The sequence below is a fragment of the Eubalaena glacialis genome, chromosome 9 (assembly GCF_028564815.1).
Source record: "Eubalaena glacialis isolate mEubGla1 chromosome 9, mEubGla1.1.hap2.+ XY, whole genome shotgun sequence".
Lineage (NCBI taxonomy): Eukaryota > Metazoa > Chordata > Mammalia > Artiodactyla > Balaenidae > Eubalaena > Eubalaena glacialis.
Window position 1 is genome coordinate 17098089 of NC_083724.1, and position 24194 is coordinate 17122282.

The following is a 24194-nucleotide window of genomic DNA, read 5'->3' on the forward strand; positions in this document are numbered from 1 at the left end:
GTGGGCCCAGCCTGTGGTGACAAAATCAGATGACTTGGGTTCCGGACTTGGCTCTGCTATTTGTAAAGTGACCTTGAGAAAGTCATTTTACAGCTTTTAGATTATTTTATCATCTGCACAATGAGTAAATTAAAGCACTGGTGAGATGATTAACTGATATAATACATTTTAAAGTTTTATTTTCCTAGTTTTAGTTCTATTTTGTTTTTCACATGATTATTAAAATAAATTTACATACAATTAAGTGCCCAAATCTAAAGTGTAAGGCTAAATGAATTTTTGCATATCTATACGCTTAATTTTTTCCTTTGCAAATAGGATGGGAACCTATCTCATACCCCCCTTACGTCAAAGAAATCAACTCAGATCATTTATCTGAAATATGAAGTTCTAATAAAAACACTTTATTACATGCTTACTAAATATAAAGTTTTGATAAGGCACCCTTATGTCATAAGGTATCGTGTTTAATCTTTGCAAAAAACCTGTGATGTATGTATTATTACCTCCATTTTATAGATAAGGAGAGAGTGTTAGAAGGGGTCAGGTAACTGGCCTAAAATCATACACCTGAGTTGCAAACCCAGGCCTATTTTCGTCTGAAGGCAACCTGTGTAACCATCATCACCATAGTTGCAACCTGATCACTAAGTCACTGCATGAATGTAGCCAGGTCTCATAACTGAATAGGGCAAGAACAATATCTTAGAGTCCTAACACCCTAAACCATATTTTTTCTTTCAGTCGAAAAGAAAAAGAATAGGTGTTACAGCACTTAAACTTTTATCTGCAAGTCCTATTCCCATTCAAGACATTTTATTAGTAAGTGTTGCTTGTGCTTCATTCAGGCAAAGGGAAAAAAGTGTGCGGGTGGAAGAATTCTTGGTCTTCTCTGGGGATAGACAAATAAGATTAAACCAAAAGAGAGCCTCTTCTTTCCTGGGATCACCAATCATGTCCAAGGAATAGGCCTATCCAAGAACCACCTGCAGGCTTCATTTTGATTAATCAGCCTTTGGGTTCAGCAGAGTGTGGGTTACAGGGCTTTCCAGGGAGGTAATCAATGGTGCTAGCTTCCTCGTCTTTACACAGTGACTCTGGTGTATTCATAATTGGTATATCCAGGATCTAGAAAACTGTGCAGTAAGGACATGCTGGGATTTATCTGGCAAAAGAAAACACTCTGGCCGAATCTAAAGCTGTGTTTGCAGGCCTCATCTGCCTGGTAAAGACCCAGGGGAGGCAGAAACAGTAGAAATGAGAAGGATACTAGGACCCAAGAAACAAGACCTCCTGGCTTGGCAGGAGCTGTCACTTATCCGTGAAGACATAGGAGGCTTGGGAAAACACATGGTAATGTTAATTAACAAAACTTCCAACTTTAAGTAACTCTAACATTTACAAAATGCATTCACACAACCTCAGTCCTCTAAGGGACCCAGGGAGGTGGTTATCATTGATCCTCTTCGTTGGGTGAGGATAGTGTGGATCAGAGAGGTCACATAGGCTACACAGCTAATGAGAGACAGAACTCGGGCTCCTTGTATCCCAGGTCAGTTCATTTTCCATTATGCTGGGTAGTTTTCAAGGATCCAGAGAGAAAAGCATCCCAAATCAAAAACAGAAGTGTGGAAAAAGCAAAAAAGATGGAGTGAGGAGCAGGATGCTGTAACCCACCAGAGAAACAGAAAATGTCTTAATTCAAAGCTTGCAACAGAGAGGAAGACAAAAGTGGTATATTCCAGAACAACTCAAATTAGAGTGGAAATTAAATGGCACCTTTGCAGGATGGAGCAACACACTGGACCCAGGACATCCCTGCTCTGTGACGGACTCCAACAATTAATTAATAGCTTTGTGATTATGTGTAAGTCACTCAATGCCACCGAACATCTAGTTCCTCATTTAAAAACTGAAAAGAGTGAAGGAGGAAAAGAAAAAGGGAGAAAAGATGAAAGGCAGGGAAAGATGGAGGGAGTAGGAAGGAAAATAAGTGAGGAAGATAATGTAAGTGGCAGGAGATGTTTAAATGCAGGAATAGAGTATATAAGTATCACAGTAGTAGTGAGAAAAAGAAAACAGAACTTTGTCCATGAGTCAACTAGGATGTTTGGAGCTTACTTAGTCATTCACACATTCATTCACTTATTCGTGTTTATGTTTATTCATTAAGTTACTCATTTGTCCATTCAGTAAATAATTACTGAGCACCAATTTGATACCAAGATACTAGAAACTGAAGACAAAGAGGTGGGTAAAACATAGCTCTTCCCTTCAAGGAACTCTCAGTGCGAAGATGGACAAGTAAACATATAAATTTAATACTATGTAGGACGAGTATCTGGAGATCATGAAAGCACAGAGAGGTCCTAGCTTAATTTTGTGTCTGGTGAATGGACAGCTGAGAGTTTAGAAAGGAGTGGGATTGGTTACAGCATTTGTCTCCTGGAATAGGTGACAGCTTGGGATGAACATCAGAATTAACCAGACAAAGGGTTTAGGGGAGAAGGCTGAGAAATGCATACGGTCTTTTCAGTATGAGAGCATACTGGAATGAATACAGAGCAAAAAGTGAGAGAGAATGATGAGTTTAACAAAAGGAAGGAAGTTTGGTCCTGCTGCAAATTAGAGAGCAGAGATGAGGCTGAAGCTGAACAGGTTGTGTGCTGGATCAGGACATGTGGACTTTATCCTGAGAACAGGGGGCAGTCTATGAATGATCTTAACCTGAGCAGAGATGCGATCAGAGTTACATGTTTAAAAGACCATTCTGGCCTCATTAGAGAAAGAATTGAAGTGTGGTGAGTCCGGATGCAGTGAATCTAAGTTGAGAGGCTCATTGCCGTGATCCAAATGGAGTTGATATAGACTTACACTCAGGTGAGGCCGTGGAAGTGGCCCCCAGACTCACAGTGCATGGATGTGTGGGCCTAAATTAAAAACACAGCTCAGACTGCATATAGTCTCAGGTCTTTAGATTCTCTGATTTCCTCTGTTACTCACGCACAATGATTGCAATGATGTACATTAAAAGAAATATCTTCACTTTTAAAAACATTCTTCACTTTTCTACCTTTTGCCATTCTCCCCTGTAAAACGCCTATTCAAATTATTCTGGGGTAAAAGGTTCTTCCGGAAGAAGCAGCTGAACACATCCCTCTCAGGGAATGCCAGCTCCCTGAATGGCAATGATGGAAAATCCCACATCCCCCAGTTCTCACACACATGACTCATCTCCACCCAATTTCAAAGGAAAAAAAGATGTCTCAAGGACTCCTTTGGAAAAATAACCATTCAATAGGATGTGACTAGGCTGTTTCCATGGCAATTCAAGCTTTTTTACATTGTGATAATTTCTGAAAATGGAAGTTTTCTTTTAGTCTCCTAATGTTATTTCCTTTTGTAGTGTGTAGGTATTCACACTCACACAGAGGCAGTTTGGGTCAAAAAATAAAGTAAAATAAAAGACTTAAATCTCTTGGTTATTTTCCTACTTCTTACAGCTTACTAGCCTGGGGAGATTGTTGAGCCTTTTAAGGGATGTATCAAATAAAGTGTCAATGTGGGGGCTGGAGAAAGGATTATCCTAGTATTTAGACTTTTTTTTAATACAGGCACTTCAGGAAAACAGAACACTGTGCATAATACCCACCACTTCCAAACTCTGTGGAGCACACACCATGCCCTCAAAAGGCAGTTTCTTCCCAATTAAAACCTTACAAGGCCAGAGATGAGGGACCTTAGCCAGGCAGAGAAATCTAACCCGGAGGAAACAATGTCACCTGACCAGCAACTCTCAGCTCCATCCCCACAGATAGAGAAAGAGTTTGAGGATTATGATGAAAGTTTATTTTTATGAGAGATTGCTTCAAGATGGCAGAGCAGAAGGACGTGCGCTCACTCCCTCTTGTGAGAGCGCCAGAATCACAACTAACTGCTGAACAATCATCAACAGGAAGACACTGGAACTCACGAGAAAGGATACTCCACATCCAAAGACAAAGGAGAAGCCGCAATGAGATGGCAGGAGGGGTGTAATCACAATAAAATCAAATCCCATAACTGCTGGGTGGGTGACTCACAAACTGGAGAACAATTATACCACAGAAGTCCACCCACTGGAGTGAAGGTTCTGAACCCCATGTCGGGCTTCCCAACCTGGGGGTCCTACAATGGGAGAAGGAAGTCCCAGAGAATCAGACTTTGAAAGTTAGTGGGATTTGATTGCAGCACTTCAACAGGACTGGGGGAAACAGAGACTCCACTCTTGGAGGGCACACACAAAGTAGTGTGCACATCAGGACCCAGGGGGAAGGAACAGTGACCCCATAGGAGACTGAACCAGACCTACCTACAAGTGTTGGAGGGTTCCTGCAGAGGTGGGGGGTGGCTGGGGCTCACCACAGGGACAAGGACACTGGCAGCAGAAGTTCTGGGAAGTACTCCTTGGCATGAGCCCTCCTGGAGTCAGCCATTAGACCCACGAAAGGGCCTACAGGTTCCAGTGCTGGGTCACCTCAGGCCAAATAACCAACAGGGAGGGAACTCAGCCCCACCCATCAGCAGACAAGTGGATTAAAGTTTTACTGGGCTCTGCCCACCAGAGCAAAACCCAGCTCTACCCACTACCAGTCCCTCCCATCAGGAAGCTTGCACAAGCCTCTTAGATAGCCCCATCCACCAGAAAGCAGACAGCAGAAACAAGAAGAACTACAATCCTGCAGCCCGTGGAACAAAAACCACATTCACAGAAAGATAGACAAAATAAAAAGGCAGAGGACTATGTGCCAGATGAAAGAACAAAATAAAACCCCAGAAAAACACTAAATGAAGTGGAGATAGGCAACCTTGCAGAAAAAGAATTCAGAATAATGATAGTGAAGATGATCCAGGACCTTGGAAAAAGAATGGAGGTAAAGATGGAGAAGATGCAGGAAATGTTTAACAAAGACTTAGAAGAATTAAAGAAGAAACAAACAGAGATGAACAATAAAACAACTGTAATGAAAAATACACTAGAAGGAATCAATAGCAGAATAACTGAGGCAGAAGAATGGATAAGTGACCTGGAAGATAGAATGGTGGAATTCACTGCCGCCGAACAGAATAAAGAAAAAAAATTGAAAAGAAATAAAGACAGCCTAAGAGACCTCTGGACAACATTAAATGCACCAACATTCACATTATAGGGGTCCCAGAAGGAGAAGAGAGAGAGAAAGGACCAGAGAAAATATTTGAAGAGATTACAGTCGAAAACTTCCCTAACATGGGAAAGAAAATAGCCACCCAAGTCCAGGAAGCACAGAGAGTCCCTGGCAGGATAAACCCAGGAGAAACACACCAAGGCACACAGTAATCAAACTGACAAAAATTAAAGACAAAGAAAAATTATTAAAAGCAACTAGGGAAAAACGACAAATCACATAAAAGGGAACTCCTATAAGGTTAACAGCTGATTTCTCAGCAGAAACTCTGCAAGCCAGAAGGAAGTGGCATGATATATTTAAAGTGATAAAAGGGATAAACCTACAACCAAGATTACTCTACCCGGCAAGGATCTCATTCAGATTCGATGGATAAATCAGAAGCTTTAAAGACAAGCAAAAGCTAAGAGAATTCAGCACCACCAAACCAGCTCTACAACAAACGCTAAAGGAACTTGTCTAAGTGGGAAACACAAGAGAAGAAAAGGACCTACAAAAACAACCCCAAACAATTAAGAAAATGTAGTAGGAACATACATATCAATAATTACCTTAAATGTGAATGGATTAAATGCTCCAACCAAAAGACACAGGCTTGCTGAATGGTTACAAAAACAAGACCAAATATATGCTGTCTACAAGAGACCCACTTCAGACCTACGGACACATACAGACTGAAAGTGAGGGGATGGAAAAAGATATTCCATGCAAATGGAAATCAAAAGAAAGCTGGAGTAGCAATTCTCATATCAGACAAAATAGACTTTAAAATAAAGAATGTTACAAGAGACAAGGAAGGACACTACATAATGATCAAGGGATCAATCCAAGAAGATATAACAATTATAAATATATATGCACCCAACATAGGAGCACCTCAATACATAAGGCAAATGCTAAAAGCTATAAAAGAGGAAATCGACAGTAACACAATAACAGTGGGGGACTTTAACACCTCACTTACACCAATGGACAGATCATCCAGACAGAAAATTAATAAGGAAACACAAGCTTTAAGTAACACAATAGACCAGACTGATTTAATTGATATTGATTTAATTGATATTCCATCCGAAAACAGCAGATTACACTTTCTTCTCAAGTGCACGTGGAACATTCTCCAGGATAGATCACATCTTGGGTCACAAATCGATCCTTGGTAAATTTAAGAAAATTGAAAACATATTAAGCATCTTTTCTGACACAACGCTATGAGATTAGAAATAAATTACGGGGAAAAAAACATAAAAAACACAAACACATGGAGGCTAAACAGTACATTACTAAATAACCAAGAGATCACTGAAGAAATCAAAGAGGGAATCAAAAAATACCCAGAGACAAATGACAAAGAAAACACAACGATCCAAAACCTATGAGATGCAGCAAAGCAGTTCTAAGAGGGAAGTTTATAGCAATACAATCTTACCTCAAGAAACAAGAAACATCTCAAATAAAGAACAAACAAAACCCAAAGTTAGTAGAAGGAAAGAAATCATACAGATCAGAGCAGAAATCAATGAAAAAGAAATGAAGGAAACAAGAGCAAAGATCAATAAAACTAAATTTTGGTTGTTTAAGAAGATAAACAAGAATGATAAACCTTTAGCCAGACTCATCAAGAAAAAGAGGGAGAGGACTCAAATCAATAAAATTAGAAATGAAAAAGGAGAAGTTACAATGCACCCCACAGAAATACAAAGCATCCTAAGACACTACTACAAGGAACTCTATGCCAATAAAATGGACAATCTGGAAGAAATGGACAAATTCTTAGAAAGGCATAACCTTCCAAGACTGAACCAGGAAGAAATAGAAAACATGAACAGACCAATCAGAAGTAATGAAATTGAAACTGTGATTAAAAATCTTCCAACAAACAAAGTCCAGGACCACATGGCTTCACAGGCGAATTCTACCAAACATTTAGAGAAGAGCTAACACCCATCCTTCTCAAACTGTTCCAAAAAATTGCAGAGGAAGGAACACTCCCAAACTAAGTCTACAAGGTCACTATCACTCTGATACCAAAACCAAACAAAGATACTACAAAAAACAGAAAATTACAGACCAATATCACTGATGAACATAGATGCAAAAATCCTCAACAAAATACTAGCAAACAGAATCCAACAACACACTAAAAGGATCACACACCATGATCAAGTGGGATTTATCCCAGGGATGCAAGGATTCTTCAATATACACAAATCAATCAATGTGATACACCATAGTAACAAATTGAAGGAGAAAAACCATATGATCATCTCAATAGATGCAGAAAAAGCTTTTGACAAAATTCAACACCTATTTATGATAAAAACTCTCCAGAAAGTGGGCATAGAGGGAACCTACCTCAACATAATAAAGGTCATATACAACAAACACACAGCAAACATCATTCTCAATGGTGAAAAACTGAAAGCATTTCCTCTAAGATCAGGAACAAGACAAGGATGTCCACTCTCGCCACTATTATTCAACATACTTTTGGAAGTCCTAGCCACGGCAATCAGAGAAGAAAAAGAAATAAAAGGAATCCAAATTGGAAAAGCAGGAGTAAAACTGTCACTGTCTGCAGATGACATGACACTATACATAGAAAATCCTAAAGATGTCACCAGAATACTACTAGAGCTAATCAATGAATTTGGTAAAGTTGCAGGATACAAAATGAATGCACAGAAATCTCTTGCACTCCTATACACTAACAATGAAAGATCAGAAAGAAAAATTAAGGAAACAATCCCATTCACCATTACAACAAAAAGAATAAAATACCTAGGAATAAACCTACCTAAGGAGGTAGAAGACCTGTACTCAGAAGACTATAAGACACTGATGAAAGAAATCAAAGATGTCCCAAACAGATGGAGAGATATACCATATTCTTGGATTGGAAGAATCGATATTGTGAAAATAACTATACTACCGAAAGCAATCTACAGATTCAATGCAATCCCTATCAAATTACCAATGGCATTTTTCACGGAACTAGAACAAAAAATCTTAAAATTTGTATGAAGCCACAAAAGTCCCTGAATAGCCAAAGCAATCTTGAGAAAGAAGAACGGAGCTGGAGGAATCAGACTCCCTGACTTCAGACTATACTACAAAGCTACAGTAATCAAGACAATATGGTACTGGCACAAAAAAAGAAATACATATCAGCGGTACAGCATAGATAGCGCAGAGATAAACCCATGCACCTATGGTCATCTAATCTGTGACAAAGGAGGCAAGGATATAAAATGGAGAAAAGACAGTCTCTTCAATAAGTGGTGCTGGGAAAGCTGGGCAGCTAAATGTAAAAGAATGAAATTAGAACACTCCTTAACACTATACACAAAAATAAACTCAAAATGGATTAAAGACCTGAATGTAAGGCCAGACACTATAAAACTCTTAGAGGAAAACATAGGAAGAACACTCTTTGACATAAATCACAGCAATATCTTTTTTGGCCCACCTCCTTGAGTAATGGAAATAAAAACAAAAATAAACAAATGGGACCTAATGAAACTTAAAAGCATTTGCACAGCAAAGGAAACCATAAACAAGACGAAAAGATAACCCTCAGAATGGGAGAAAATATTTGCAAACAAATCAAAGGACAAAGGATTAATCTCCAAAGTATATAAACAGCTCATGCAGCTCAATATTAAAAAAACAAAGAACCCAATCAAAAAAATGGGCAGAAGACCTAAGTACACATTTCTCCAAAGAAGACATACAGATGGCCAAGAGGCACATGAAAAGCAGCTCAACATCACTAATTATTAGAGAAATGCAAATCAAAACTACAATGAGGTATCACCTCACACCAGTCAGAATGGGCATCATCAGAATATCTACAAACAACAAGTGCTGGAGAGGGTGTGGAGAAAAGGGAAGCCTCTTGCACTGTTGGTGGGAATGTAAACTGACACAGCCACTATGGAGAACAGCATGGAGGTTCCTTAAAAAACTAAAAATAGAATTACCATATGACCCAGCAATCCCACTCCTGAGCATATACCCAGAGAAAACCATAATTCAAAAGACACATGCACCCCAATGTTCATTGCAGCACTATTTACAATAGCCATGTCATGGAAACAACCTAAATGCCCATCGACAGACAAATGGATAAAGAAGAAGTGGTACATATATAAAATGGAATATTACTCAGCCATAAAAAGGAACAAAATTGGGTCATTTGTAGAGACGTGGATGGACCTAGAGACTGTCATACAGAGTGAAGTAAGTCAGAAAGAGAAAAACAAATATCGTATATTAACGCATATATGTGGAATCTAGAAAAATGGTACAGATGAACCGGTTTGCAGGGCAGAAATAGAGACACAGATGTACAGAACAAACGTATGGACACCAAGGGGGGAAAGCAGGGGGTGGGAGGTGGTGTTGGTGGTATGAATTGGGAGACTGGGATTGACATATATACACTAATATGTATAAAATAGATAACTAATAAGAACCTGCTATATAAAAAATAAAATAAAATAAAATTCAAAAAAAAAAAAAAGGAAAGTTTATTTTCATGTCATTGTTTAAAGCTGGAACCTCCCTTCCAGCAGCGATTCTCAACCAGGGCTAATTTTGACCCCCATGGAACATTTGGCAATACTGGAGACATTCTGTGTGGGCACAACTAGAGAGAGGATAAGGGCAGGGATGTTGCCAACCATTCTACAGAGCTTATGACAAGCTACCTATAACCAAGAATTATCTGGTATAAAATGCCACTAGCATAGAGTTTGAAACAATCTGCCTTAGAAGTTAAGGATGCTACTAACATATGGATAGTGGATCAATCGTTGGAAAACAGATTTGCCTTCCGTCTTTGAATTGGGAAAATGTATCTAAATGGGTCAATACACTGGGAGTAAAGGGGCCCAAACACCCATTTCAATTTCTGGAAATGTCAAGAGTTAAGTCTCCAATTGGGCAGATAAAGGAAGACATCCAGGAATCCATGAGCCAGGTAAGTCCATTCATTTATTCACTCACACATTAATGGAATAACTTTTTTCAATAAATGTCATGCACTGGTCCAGGTACTAAGAATTCAACAATAAACAAAGCAAAGGGTCCTGACTTTATTGATCTAGTCTGGCAGGAAATAGAGATAATAATAAACAAATGCACAATTAATATTTAATAACAGTGGTAGTGAGTGCTATGTAGAAGTACAGCTTTTTTTGAGTATAAGATAGAGGACCTAACCTACAAAGGAAAATTTCCTAGAGAACAATGACTTTAAAACTGAAATCTGATTGATGAGCAATAAAATGTTAATTATAGATCTTGGAGATGTGTCTCCAAGGCCCCACCACCAAACTGGTCTAGAATGTTCCAGTCACTTATACTTTTTGAGTTCAGGTATTTTAACAAGCCATAGAAGGAGAAGGAGATAAGGACACACAACAGACAGATTAAGATTGAAACAAGGTTGAGCCAACTTGGAAAAATAAAGTGATACCTACACCTGTCTAATTATGCATTAGAACCTGAGTTTGCACATTGCCCATAGTTCCAATAAATATTAAGTTCATCCGCTGTGCTAAGCAAATTTTTTAGTTATAAATATTAAAAAAAGATATAGATAAACTGAGGGTTGAGGTAAGATTCAATAGGATCCCAGTAACCCAATTAGGATCCCAAGCCAAAACTTACAGTTGGTTATTCTTGTTTTTATTAAGCTGTAGAGAAATAGGGGTCAAGGACATATGATAGTAGTTGACATATTCTTCTAGCTGGTGCCTGTAATATTACTTCTCTCTATCACACTTCTTGTTTTCATAAATGTTTTACATGTTACTGCTCAAATACTTTAAGTAAATTTTTGTATTGATGTAAGCATACATACAGAAAAGTATGCAAATTATAGACAGGTAGTTTAATAAATTTTCACAAGCACATTTACAAAACTGCCAGTCAGATTAAGACATAAAATATTACTTTGTGGTTCTTCCTGGTCAACATCCCCACCAGGATAACTGCTGTCTTGGTTTGTATCACCATAGATTAGTTTTGCCTGTTTTTAAAATACTCTTTAAAATACAGTATTTTATTGTCTGTGACAGGCTTTTCTTTCCTAAAATTGTATGGTGAGTTTACCTACTTTGGTGTATGAAGTTGTTAATTATCTTTGCTGTATTGCACTACTTTAGCTGTTAACTTTGACATGTTATGTTTTCACTGCCCATTCAGTTTGAAAGCTTTTATTCATTTCCACTGTGATTTCTTTATTGATATTTGAATCATTCCAATCTTCACTCCTTAATTTCCAGGTATCTATGATTTATTTATGACTTTTGTTATTAATTTCTAATTTGAACATTTTTCTGCTCAGACAGCATGCTCTGTACATTTCAGTCCTTAGATTTCACTGCTTCCAGCGATGGCAGACTTTACTAGGGTCTCCCAGTTATGGCTTCCTTCACTTTTCTGATGACGAGAACTCCAAAGGAGAGCATTCAACACTATGAGGACTAAATAGTCTTACTCAGACAGTGATACCTCAGAGAGTGTTTTATTTTTTGGAGTATTTTTCATGAGCAGTGATTCTTTTGTCATGTATAAAAATCACTAGAGGGGGACTTCCCTATTGGCACAGTGGCTAAGAATCTGCCTGCCAATGCAGGTGACACAGGTTCGAGCCCTGGTCCGGGAAGATCCCACATGCCGCGGAGCAACTAAGCCTGTGCAGCACAACTACTGAGCCTGTGCTCTAGAGCCCGCGAGCCACAACTACTGAGCCTGCGTGCCACAAGTACTGAAGCCTGCGCACCTAGAGCCAGTGCTCCAGAAGCCACAATGAGAAGCCTGTGCACCACAACGAAGAGCAGGCCCCGCTCGCCGCAATGAGAGAAAGCCTGTGCACAGCAACGAATACCCAACACAGCCAAAAATAAATAAATGAAAAATAAATCAAAGAAAAATAAAAAAATAAAAATCACTAGAGGAATATGTATATATAACTTATTAACTATATATATTTAACTTATTAAATATACTTAACTCATGACATAAGGTGGTATGATATACATTATTCATCACTGAGAAAATGTCACCTTTGGTGGCCTAAGTTTCTCTTGGGAGACAGTCATCCATGGAGTTCATGTTTCTGCATATCTTGTGAGCAGAGACACTGACAGCTTTTGGTCCAGAATATCTTTTTTTTTTTTGTGTGTGTGTGTGTGTGTGTGTGTGTTTGATAACTTTTTATTGAAGCAATAAATGAATTTTATAAAAGAATAAATGAGTTAATCAGTACAGGTATGTTGCAGGACCATGTATCCTTAATCCTAGTCAGGTCTCTTTGGAATGGGTGGGTTCTGTCATGAGAGTTACTATTCGATTAGAAAATCCAGAGTAGGTTCAGCAAGTATGCAGCACAACTGTCATTCCCTGAAACATGGTTAATCTATCAGGGTACTCCTCTCAGCCAAAGCAATTTTATTACTTTTTATTATTTTATTTTTTTTAACGTTTTTATTGGAGTATAATTCCTTTACAATGGTGTGTTAGTTTCTGCTTTATGACGAAGTGAATCAGCTATACATATACATATATCCCCATATCTCTTCCCTCTTGCGTCTCCCTCCCTCCCACCCTCCCTATCCCACCCTTCTAGATGGTCACAAAGCACCGAGCTGATCTCCCTATGCTATGCGACTGCTTCCCACTAGCTATCTATTTTACATTTGGTAGTATATAGAAGTCCATATATACACTACCACTCTCTAACTTTGTGCCAACTTACCCTTCCCCCTCCCCATGTCCTCAAGTCCATTTTCTAGTAGGTCTGCATCTTTATTCCCGTCTTGCCCCTAGGTTCTTCATTACTTTTTTTTTTTTTTTTTTTAGATTCCATATATATGTGTTACCATACGGTATTTGTTTTTCTCTTTCTGACTTACTTCACTCTGTATGACAGTCTCTAGGTCCATCCACCTCCCTACAAATAACTCAATTTCGTTCCTTTTTATGGCTGAGTAATATTCCATCGTATATATGTGCCACATCTTCTTTATCCATTCATCTGTCGATGGACACTTAGGTTGCTTCCATGTCCTGGCTATTGTAAATAGAGCTGCAATGAACATTGTGGTACATGACTCTTTTTGAATTATGGTTTTCTCAGGGTATATGCCCAGTAGTGGATTGCTGGGTCATATGGTAGTTCTATTTTTAGTTTTTTAAGAAACCTCCATACTGTTCTCCATAGTGGCTGTATCAATTTACATTCTCACTAACAGTGTATGAGGGTTCCCCAGAATATCTTTTCAGAGCTGTTTTATAATTAACAAATAGAGATAATGTCTCCTTCTGGGACAGAGGGCAGTTTTGTTTGTTTTACTCCAGTTAGAGTAAAGACTGGGTAGGTTTGCTTGCAGCCATTTATAACTATTAGGGCTTCCTAAACTTGGGATTCCTTAGCTATGATGATTCAGACCCACTATGGATAAAGCATCTGACTGGGCTGCTCTGATCAGTCTTGTGAGACTGAAATGCCAAGAGGAACTGATGTTAATGGAAACTAAAGCTCATAACGCTTGCTGTGCAGTGAATAATAAAATCCTTTATCTCTGACCCAGGAGTTTCACGTTTTCTGTTATCATCCATGAAATTGTGTCAGGCTAACTTGTGAGCTTGCAAGTAGGGTGAAATCTCACATCTTTCATAGTTCCTGGTAACTCCAGAGACATATTCCTGGGCCACTGGTTACACTTTGATCATCTATGTGGACATAATACAGGGACAGACTATTTGGCTTCCTTGTTACTTTGGCTTTATTTTGTGATCCTAATACATTCAGTTATATAACAATTGTATTATGTTAATATGTATTATAAAAAGTTTACAGAAAGTATTTTGCAGTCCAGGACTCTTTTCTCTTGGGTATGAGTTTTTAACTTTTTTTTTAAGTCCATGGACACCCTTGGCCATTTGGTAAAGCCCATGGGCCCCTTTTCATAATAATGTTTTTAAATCCATAAAAACATAGAATTGCAAAGGGAGTTAATTATATTGAACCAGAGTTATCTAAATATTTAAAAATTAGTTTGTGATAACAGTAATATATTGCTTTTTATTAATGTATGAAATAAAAGATCTCGAATGGAACTAATAATTACTATAACTGTCAAGTACTCATAAGTGCAAATAATATTTCAAAATATCTGCAACAACTGGAATATGACATGAAAATATCTGTGATTCTATCAATGTAAAGATATTATTAATGCACAATTACCGCTATTATTAATGTAGCTTGTTTTCTACATTTTCTACATTTAATAAATGAAAGTAATGTTAAATTTCAATTACAGGATAGTAAAAATAATGTAATTTTTCCCCGTAGGATTAATGGACTCCTTGTTTAAAATCTCTGTCCTAGAGTCTCTGGAGAACCTTAAGATAACCTTGAAAAAGCCAAAGAAAAGCAGACTGTATTAACTGAGTGGTATTATTCTCCTGAAGTTAATGTCCTCTATAGAAGGCAGTGATTTGACTTCTCAAGTACTACATCTCAACGGTTTGCATTTTTGAGCCAGGGCCATATAAATCACAGAGTCCTTTCAATTTCCAGAGTTAATAGGAGGAAAGTTTTTTTGTTTGTTTGTTTTTTTGTTCTGTTTTGTTTTTTACCTCTGTTGCTTCTGGAGTATCATATGCTTTAAAACCTCCAGAGGAAGCTACAACTTGACTTGGGACTCTTTGCAACAATCTCAGACTTCCTGGAATCAAAACTTGAGAATTCAAAATCTTTTAATTTTTATAGGTCAGAGGGAATTGCAGTGTCTGACATGAACATCACAAACACAAAAAATGTAAGACTAGTACATTCATCCTAAAACAATTAGCTGGATCAATAGGAGGAACAAAAGGAAAGGCATATATATAGACCTTAAAGTTATTCTGTCTCATGATACCTGTCAACTTATTAAAAATGATTTGGGATGAGGATAAGGGAGAATTGTAAAATATTTCTGTTTGTATAATTTTACTCATATCTGATTAACAACTAAGTCTCAAAAACATGCATACATTTCAACAGATTTTATTTGAATGTTGTTTTTTTTTCTATAAAATTATCAAAGATCACACAGTTTCAAACAAATAGTCTTTTCAGTTTCATACAAATGTCCACATAAACTAATACATAAAATCTTCACAACCATGCTTTTGTCGACTGAAGAAAAACACACTACCTAAAAACTGGGTGTTAAGTTTTATTTGGGGACCTTACTGAGGACTGTACCCTGGAAGACAGCCTCCCAGACACCTCTGAGGAACTGCTCCAAAAAGGTAAGGGAGGAGTCAGGATATTTAGGAATTTTTGCTAAAAAAACATGTAGTTGAACATCAAAAGATAACTGCTAACCACAAAAAAAAAAAAAAAAAAGACATTTCAAGTTAATGATTTTAGTGTTTTACTATGTATAGGAAGATGCAAGAGTCTGGGCTCAATGAAGTTATTCCTTAGCTATGCACTGTAACTATCTAGGTCCTGTTTCCAGAGCACAGAATGTTTCCTGTTTTTCTCCATCTGAAATTCCTCTCAGGGTGTAACTTCAGGATGCCACAGTGGCTGATGGCTGGATGAAGGGCAACATTTGTTGTCTACTGGAATGGAAGGCAACATTCTCTTTCTAAACTTTTGGAGTAGAATCACTAATCTTAAATTACAGATGAAGACACTGAAATTCAAAAATTTGGTTGTCTTGAGTAAAGTTACTGAATCTAACTCTGACCATCTTTCCTTGACACCGCTGTACTAGGGCCTGGCCATCTGAAAAATCTCTATTCAAAAAGCTTACTTCCCTTTCTTGAATTATGTGAGTTGAATTTTATTTTGGAAATTGCTACATAAAATTAAAATAACAATGTTAAATGACCATTACAACAGCAACAACAAAAACTTCATTGCACAGAGTGGTTACATAAGATAAACAGTGAAACCAAAATGCATATACAGATAGAGTGGCTTCAGAGTCCTTGTTCTTAGCTACTATTGTGAAATCCTTCCTTTGCTTTGTCCTTGCTCTCTGAGGGGTCCAATGCCCTTCTCAACATTCTTCTATTCTCCAGGCCATTACCATTAATCAATACAAAGTTCTCCTTCATCTCAGATCATAAATCACCAGGCTATCATAGCGTTGCCAGGTAATGGCTCTGATGAGCTAATTCACACCAAGGTGTGAATGAATAATGATGGTTTTATAAGTTTTTCACTTGGGAGTCTGTTTGCATTTTAAGAAGGGCCACAAACATTTCTTCAGTGAAGTGTGAAATATGGAGATGTCTGAGACTACTTTCAGGAAGATGAAAGAAGTAATATTTGGTCAGGAAGGCTTTAAGCACCTCGCAAACTACCTGGTTTGCAAATATTGGAAGAAATAGAAGGAATTGGCATATGGAAGCTAGCAAGAGAAAGGGGGGAAAAAAGCCACTTCTTTTGGCTTTTTGACAGGTGTTGGTGAGTCTACTTGTCCCCACAAAGGGAATTCCTAGTTACCATTTACCCCAGAATATATAGCTGCATCTGCTCAGATGCTCCTCTAGGGCAGATATTCATCCTATTTTCAGATCATTAACACAGCAGAGCAAGGTTCCTGACATCCATGACTCAGCTACCTCTCTTGGTCTGCAACTCTGTTTCAGGCTTCCAGAAATTTTCTTTTTCTTTTCTTCCTTTTTTTTTTTTTTGATGTTTGGGAGTTTGGTGATGAGGGTTTTTCCCCCTCTTTATTGACATATATAATATTGTGTAAGTTTAAGGTATACATGTTGATTTGATTCATTTATTTATTGCAACATGTAGATTCATTCCCTAATGGGATGATTCATCTCCTTCTGTAAAGGTTCTTTAACTGAAATTAAAAAAAAAAAAAAAAAGCTTAGAAAAGATTTCTATTCCTTCAAAGTACTCCACCTTAACAAGTTTGGAGGTTGCAAGTATAGAGAAAGTTTCCATTGTCTCATACATACCCTAGCTTTCTCCTTAGAAGCTTTTACAACGAGACCCTGTGATGCAAAATTAAACACTATTGATAGACTCATTGGATGTATGGACAATGGAATAAAACCCTTTCTTAATACTCACTGTTGAAGTTGTTGGAAATTTGGTATCATTATGAGAGGAACTCCTCTCAGTGGGTTTCTGAACTGAGAACTATATACAAGACACAAGCAGAAGGATGGTGGAAATGCCTTGTTTGTTAATAGCTGAATAAACACTCTCCACCTTTGCTGAAGAGCTCTCTGGCTAAAGATGCCTTGGGATATGCAGCCCAGGCTTAAGATCTGAGTGAGGCTTTATGTATCCTCCTTATTGATTGTAAGACTCTAAGTTCTATCAGAGCTAATGCTTGTCTAACTTCCTAACCCAGCTGCAGACAGGCAGGAGCAAACCTACCCAAGCCAGGTCCAAAGAGGAAGGCTCTGCTCTGGACTGAAAACACAAAACAACAAAAGAATGTGAACTTGAATAGGTTCAGTATAGCATCCACTATTAACTGTTGGTCATTCAAATTCTCAGACACTTTAATAAGATTAGTAACACTTCCTCCCTTGGGTAGAAGCTAAGAAGGGGTCATGAGATGAGGGTCCAAAAACATATTTCTTAATAAAAAGTCAGATGAAAGCGCCCACCATTATATTTTAAATTAATATGAAATGCATTTATAAATTTGGGGATGCCCCTCTCCTTGTAGAAAAGGGAGGAAAGCATAGTGAAGTTAAATACAAAATCTTTTCTATTAGCTTAATGGATTTATAGGCTTCTCTAATATTTATTTTTCCTCTTTCTTTCACCTAATGTCTCATGGCCTTTTTTCTGTTAAATGAATTACTATATTTATTTTATAAAAGGACTCTGTGAAATCTAACAATGCACTGTTTAGTACATTGATTGTGGTTAAGACAGTTAAATTCCTTGTCCACCAATTATAAGCCACACGACTCTGGGTGAATAGTTTATCTGTCCCTTTTTCTTTTCATGTGCATCATGCAGTTAAATAATAGGTGATATATACTGAGGATTAAATAAAATATGATAAAGAAGTTTAGTACAGAGTACATGCTAGACAATTAATTGCAGCTATTATTAACACTACTTGAAAACTACTTCAGGGGCTTCCCTGGTGGCGCAGTGGTTGAGAATCTGCCTGCCAATGCAGGGGACACGGGTTCGAGCCCTGGTCTGGGAAGATCCCACATGCCGCGGAGCGACTAGGCCCGTGAGCCACAATTGCTGAGCCTGCGCGTCTGGAGCCTGTGCTCCGCAACAAGAGAGGCCGCGATAGTGAGAGGCCCGCGCACCGCGATGAAGAGTGGCCCCCACTTGCCGCAACTAGAGAAAGCCCTCGCACAGAAACGAAGACCCAACACAGACATAAATAAATAAATAATTAATTAATTAAAAAAAAAAAAAACCACTTCAAGAGGCGTGTGGGTGCCATGTGTTCTTACTTGTATTCATCGGTCGGCAGAGGTGAGTTTAGAAGAGGTAAAACAATTTGAAAGTTACACATAAGAAATTTTAATTCCTTTAAAGCCACTCACATTTGTCTTTTGGAATATGCTGATGCAATGTTCTGAAATTCTTGTTGGTTATGGCAGAGCATAGTGGCATAAGGTCTGGAGCCACAAAGCTTGGATTTAAACCCAACTCTAGAATTTATACTTTATGTGAATTGTGCAAGATACATAATCTCGGCTTCTCACATGCCTCATCTGTAATATATAAACAGTAATATTATCCACCCTATAGAGTTGTCGTGAGGATTAAATGTTATACATTTATCTACTTAGAAAAGTGTTAAGGACATAGTAAACTATTCTTACTGTTAGATACATTTCTTTTCACATTTATTTCCCTTTGTAATAATACTTAATGAGTATAATACACAAGATTTTATTTTTATTATTAGTTAATTCAGTTTTTAAATTGATCTATGTTGTCCCATATATACCACATTAAAAGCTATTATTTTCTCAGGCATTTCTGATCAGAGATGCAATACAATACTCTTCATTAAGACCCAGGTTGGATCAGGGCATCTTTGATTTTTAACTGATGGAATTTATGGGTGGACTAGCTAGCCCAAAGATTAGAGATGCACATTCACATAAGGGCAAGTTGCTATCATCACTCTTGTAAAGTAATAATACATGTGTTATATATAGGTTTTAATTCATCTTATTATTTGATTATGTCTACCTCCACACACGCTTCTGACGTCCTAATGCATCCTCTTAAAATCGGACTGAAAACCAAGTGCATCACCTGAAATTCACACAAACTACACTGGTGTGAAGGAGAGCAACATATGAACAAGGAAAAGATCAAAATTCTGAAACCTTGTGTCAGTCCAGCAGCATGTTTACCACCTTCTGGGAAGACTCTCAGAAGAAATCCTCATCTCTGCTAGCTCCCCTGAGATTAGAGCTCCCTCTTGCAGCTGCAGGTATTAATACCTATTTATAACTTCCTTGAGCCTTCGAAGAATTACATTTCCCTACCTGCTTTTAGTTTGTCCAATTCAATCCCACCTACTTTCAGCTGGAAATCCTGGTCCCCTGAGTCTCTCTGAAATTCCTTCTAAAGGAGATGAACATAATACCACTTTATCTCTCTCGCATTTTTTTCCATTCATTGATCCAAGGTTACCCCGTTTGCTTAAATCACACACTCTTGATTCTTAAAGGAGCTAGGTACTTAAGTCACTTAGAATCCAAGTAAACAATAGAAAAAATTTCTTATAGGCTTTTTCAAAGACTCTCTTTCTGAGAGAGACTAGAAGTTTTGGAATAGAATGGGGATTGTGAACAGTTCCCATAAAAATCAGGGTTTATTTTCTGCCCATTGCCCATTCACTGCTTTATCGTTTGTTTCAGCGCGTGTAGCGGAGTTCGCTCACTGCATGCCCCGACTGCCTCTGACTGCATAAAACATGATGCTTTACCTCAAACAGTGCTGGAATACATTACATAAATTTCCCTTTGATATCCAGCATGTTTTCTTCTCTAACAGGATCTGAGCAGAATCACAGCTCCTTTCCCCCAGTGTTCCCATTGTGCTTCATAACTCTCTCTTCTGTGAATCCAATAACCATTTCCAAGTCGTTAGAAGGGACACATTTCGGGGCTTCCCTGGTGGCGCAGTGGTTGAGAATCTGCCTGCCAATGCAGGGGACACGGGTTCGAGCCCTGGTCTGGGAAGATCCCACATGCCGCGGAGCGACATGAGCCACAATTGCTGAGCCTGCGCGTCTGGAGCCTGTGCTCCGCAACAGGAGAGGCCGCGATAGTGAGAGGCCCGCGCACCGCGATAAAGAGTGGCCCCCACTTGCCGCAACTAGAGAAAGCCCTAGCACAGAAACGAAGACCCAACACAGCCATAAATAAATAAATAAATTAATTAATTAAATTTAAAAAAAAGAAAGAAAAATAAATAAATAAAGCAAATAATTAAAAAAAAAAAAAAAAGAAGGGACACATTTCAGTGAAGGGTGGAAGCAGCTCAGTAGCGCAGAGGCAAAGATGATCTAGCAAGTAGTTACATGATAGCATGAGAGCACATAGTCCAAAGGATCAACCTTTAGTAGTTAGAATTCTTACAGGAATGGAACATTCAGGTCATAATGCAGAGAGAATCTCCAAACCTTTCTTATTTCAAACCCGATTGTAAATTTTCTTGAATTTTTGGGGTTCCCTCCTGTGGAAGATACTGCTGTTTACCTCACACCTATTCTCAAGCCTCATGCCAACTTCCAGCCTCTAACAGAGGCAAATAGTCTTCTCCAGCCTCCTCTGCAACCAGAGGTGGTCATGTGTACAGTTAAGGCCAAAGAGATATAAGTTAACATCTGTTGTTATGGTTCCTTAGAAAGCTTTTACTGTCCTGACAAAAAGAAAAGGAATAGCTAGAAAGGCACCACCCTTTACCAATCAAATGTCTCCTTGATACCTGGAGCTATAATGCCTGCCCATCAGTGACCATGAGGGAAAGACCAAGATATTGTTGAGATACTGAATCACTGTCAACAACTGCCTATTCCAGCTACTGGTTAAAGGGCAATGTATCAATAAAAAGTGTAACTGGAGCCAAGGTGCATCATTTGATTTGTTTTATTAATTGCAATAAAAAGTCTTTCTGTTAAACTTCCATGACTTCTTAAGTAGAACTAACTTGAAAATATCTTGCTCAATATCTAAAGACTTTCAGACTTTTTTTTGAAATTATTCTAAATACCACGGCTTTATACAGGGTCTGGAAAGTCTCAACAAATCATAAGACCCAGTTTCCTAGAAAGGCATGTAGTAGAAGTAGTATCAGACCAGTTTCTGCTCTCTTCACTCTCATTGTGATTTTAGAAAAGCCAATTCAGGGACTGGGCTCTCAGCTCTGGAAAGTTAAGTTTGGTGCTGGGTTACATTATGCTCTAGTCCTGAGATTCTACAATTCCATCTCAGGGCCTAGAGTGTACTACAGGTTTATAATTACGTCATGTTCTCCATGTCAAGGTGGCACATGCATTAGCATACTGGAAATGTGGAAATTTGTGTTCCTGTGTCCTTGATGCCATTCACTCATGGCATTCAGTTTTCTGAATCTCATTTTCTCACCAGCATGAGATCATGAGTAAATCAGAGACCATTCTGGTGGCTCTTACACTAAATTCAGTCTGCAATTGTGTGTTTTTGTTTTGCTTCTTTTTTTGCCTGCAGAGGTTTTTCATTTCATTTGTTTTTTAAGGTTTTTTTTAATATGAGGAATTAGTCCTATGATATCCATATTTCTGGATTCTTTTGAAAATTCAGTCTATTTGGCAATACTGGGCCCACATTCTTCCATGAAAACAATCACCTAGAGTAGAGAAACTGTTGCCCCATCAAGAACAAAGCCCACATCCTTCACTCACAATACTGCCTACTAGACCCACTTCACTCACTTAATGTTATATACCCAGTGAACCGTAATTATTTGAATTTTTAAGCCTTGGAATAGAAAATGGCTAAAATTCCATTCTAACTCTAAAACCGTCTCTAAAGACACCCATGGTGTAAACTGAATAAACGGTTAGAGGATTTGATTCATAGGCTGACAATGATGTCTTAAGCCCCTCTCAGCTCTAATATTCTAACATTCTGTGACAAGCTAAGATGTTCCTGAGACTTTGATGTATTACTTGATGTATCACTGGGCCAGCCAGCCTCGAGCTGGTCTTAGAAGTCACTAAAGGGAGCAACACTTCACTTGCCACCATTGATCTGGGATGAAAACACGGATAGGTTAAAATCAGGGGTTGCAGGTATACCCTTCCCTGCAGTTTTAAATAAACGCAATCAGTCTACCCAGGGCTAAGCAACTGTTTCTTAAGGCATGTTTGTAAATGTGTTTATAAAGCAAGAACCTCCAATCCATCAGGCCTCAAAGAGCTAATCAATATATTCCAATCTGATCTCAGAGAAGTTTTGCCACTAGGAAGTTTAATTTACTTCAACTCATGGCCATGAAAAAGTGAGCAGCCACGGCATTTTGACAGAATAGAAAAAGTGGACGATGTTGTATCCAGCAACGGTTCCATTTTAATTTTCCATTTTATCTGAACAAATCACCCCACTGAATGGAATGGCCATGAAAACTGATCAGGCATGGGGCTAGTCTATGGGCCAAGGTACCAGGAGTATATAGATGGCAGCTACAAGAGGCATTGTTACTCACAGACCATGCTTCCTGTTCAAACATTTCTGGAGAGGGACTAGGAAGCCTGGAAAAGAGTTTTGGTATATACTCTACTAGACAAATGTCCTTTTAACAGCATTGGTATCTAGATATAATCACTTCCCATAGCTAGGGTGTTTGCCCCTGAAAAATAAATTCCCCTGATGTCTGTAAGGAATGGATATCAGGTACCATTTCCCTTTTAGAGTTTGGCACAGTAATGACATAAACAAATCCCAGGAGAGTATTTCTTATTTTTATGCGCCCAAAATAGAATCCAGGTCTATCTTATATCAAAAGACAGCATAGCTTTCCAGCTGGCCCCAAGGGAAATACGCAGAGTGGCAGAAATGGAAATGTGTTATCCTGGGAACCATGCTATATTACAGGCTGCATCAGTGGCATATGTTTGCATAAGTGACACATCAGTCCCCACTTTTCTTATGCAGAGTCAATAAACAACAGTGTCCATTGTCTTTAAAATACAAAGAGATAAGGTCTGGAAGACAAAGATAAGGTGAGAGACTGAAGAACTCTTATGCGAAGGAGGACTTGTTTCAGAAAATTTATCCAGAAAAGAAAATAAGTTAGAGAAGAGCTCCAGAAAGCATAATAGTACTTCAGCATCTAGAAAGACAGATCTCATTCCCTGCAGGTACAAAGATGAACTTACAGGGGAGAAGGGGTGAGATGTCCTGATTCCCTCCTGGGCCCCAATAAGACAACTTTTCCATCAGAGAAAAGCCCTGGGGTGTGAGGTCCAACTGGAAATTGTAACTAGGACCAAAAAAAGCAGTCAGAGTCCTTTTGAGGTCTCCCTGGATTCAGAGTTATGAGGATATAGGAAGACTTCCTAGGGATTTCAAAAGCAATGAAACATGAAGAAGGAACACTAGACTTGAAACAATAAAATAGTAGTTCTAGCCACTACTTTGCCACTAATTTCCAATGTGACTTAACTTCTTTGAAATTGTGCTTCCTCATCTCCTAAACAAAGTCCTTGCATTGGTTTTCAATGGTTTGAATGGTTTTCAATGATCTTATATAACTCGGAAATGTCACGATCCTCATCTGTGATCTCCCGTATAACTCCACATCTCTATTTTCTATTACAGTACTAGCTTGTTGGGTATATAAATTAATTTTTAGGATGACAGCTGCATGGGTTAACTCCAGTTCTATAAATTTAAACCTCTACAATGTTCTTTCACAAGTAGGAGACATCTATTTTCAAGGTCATGATGTAGAAT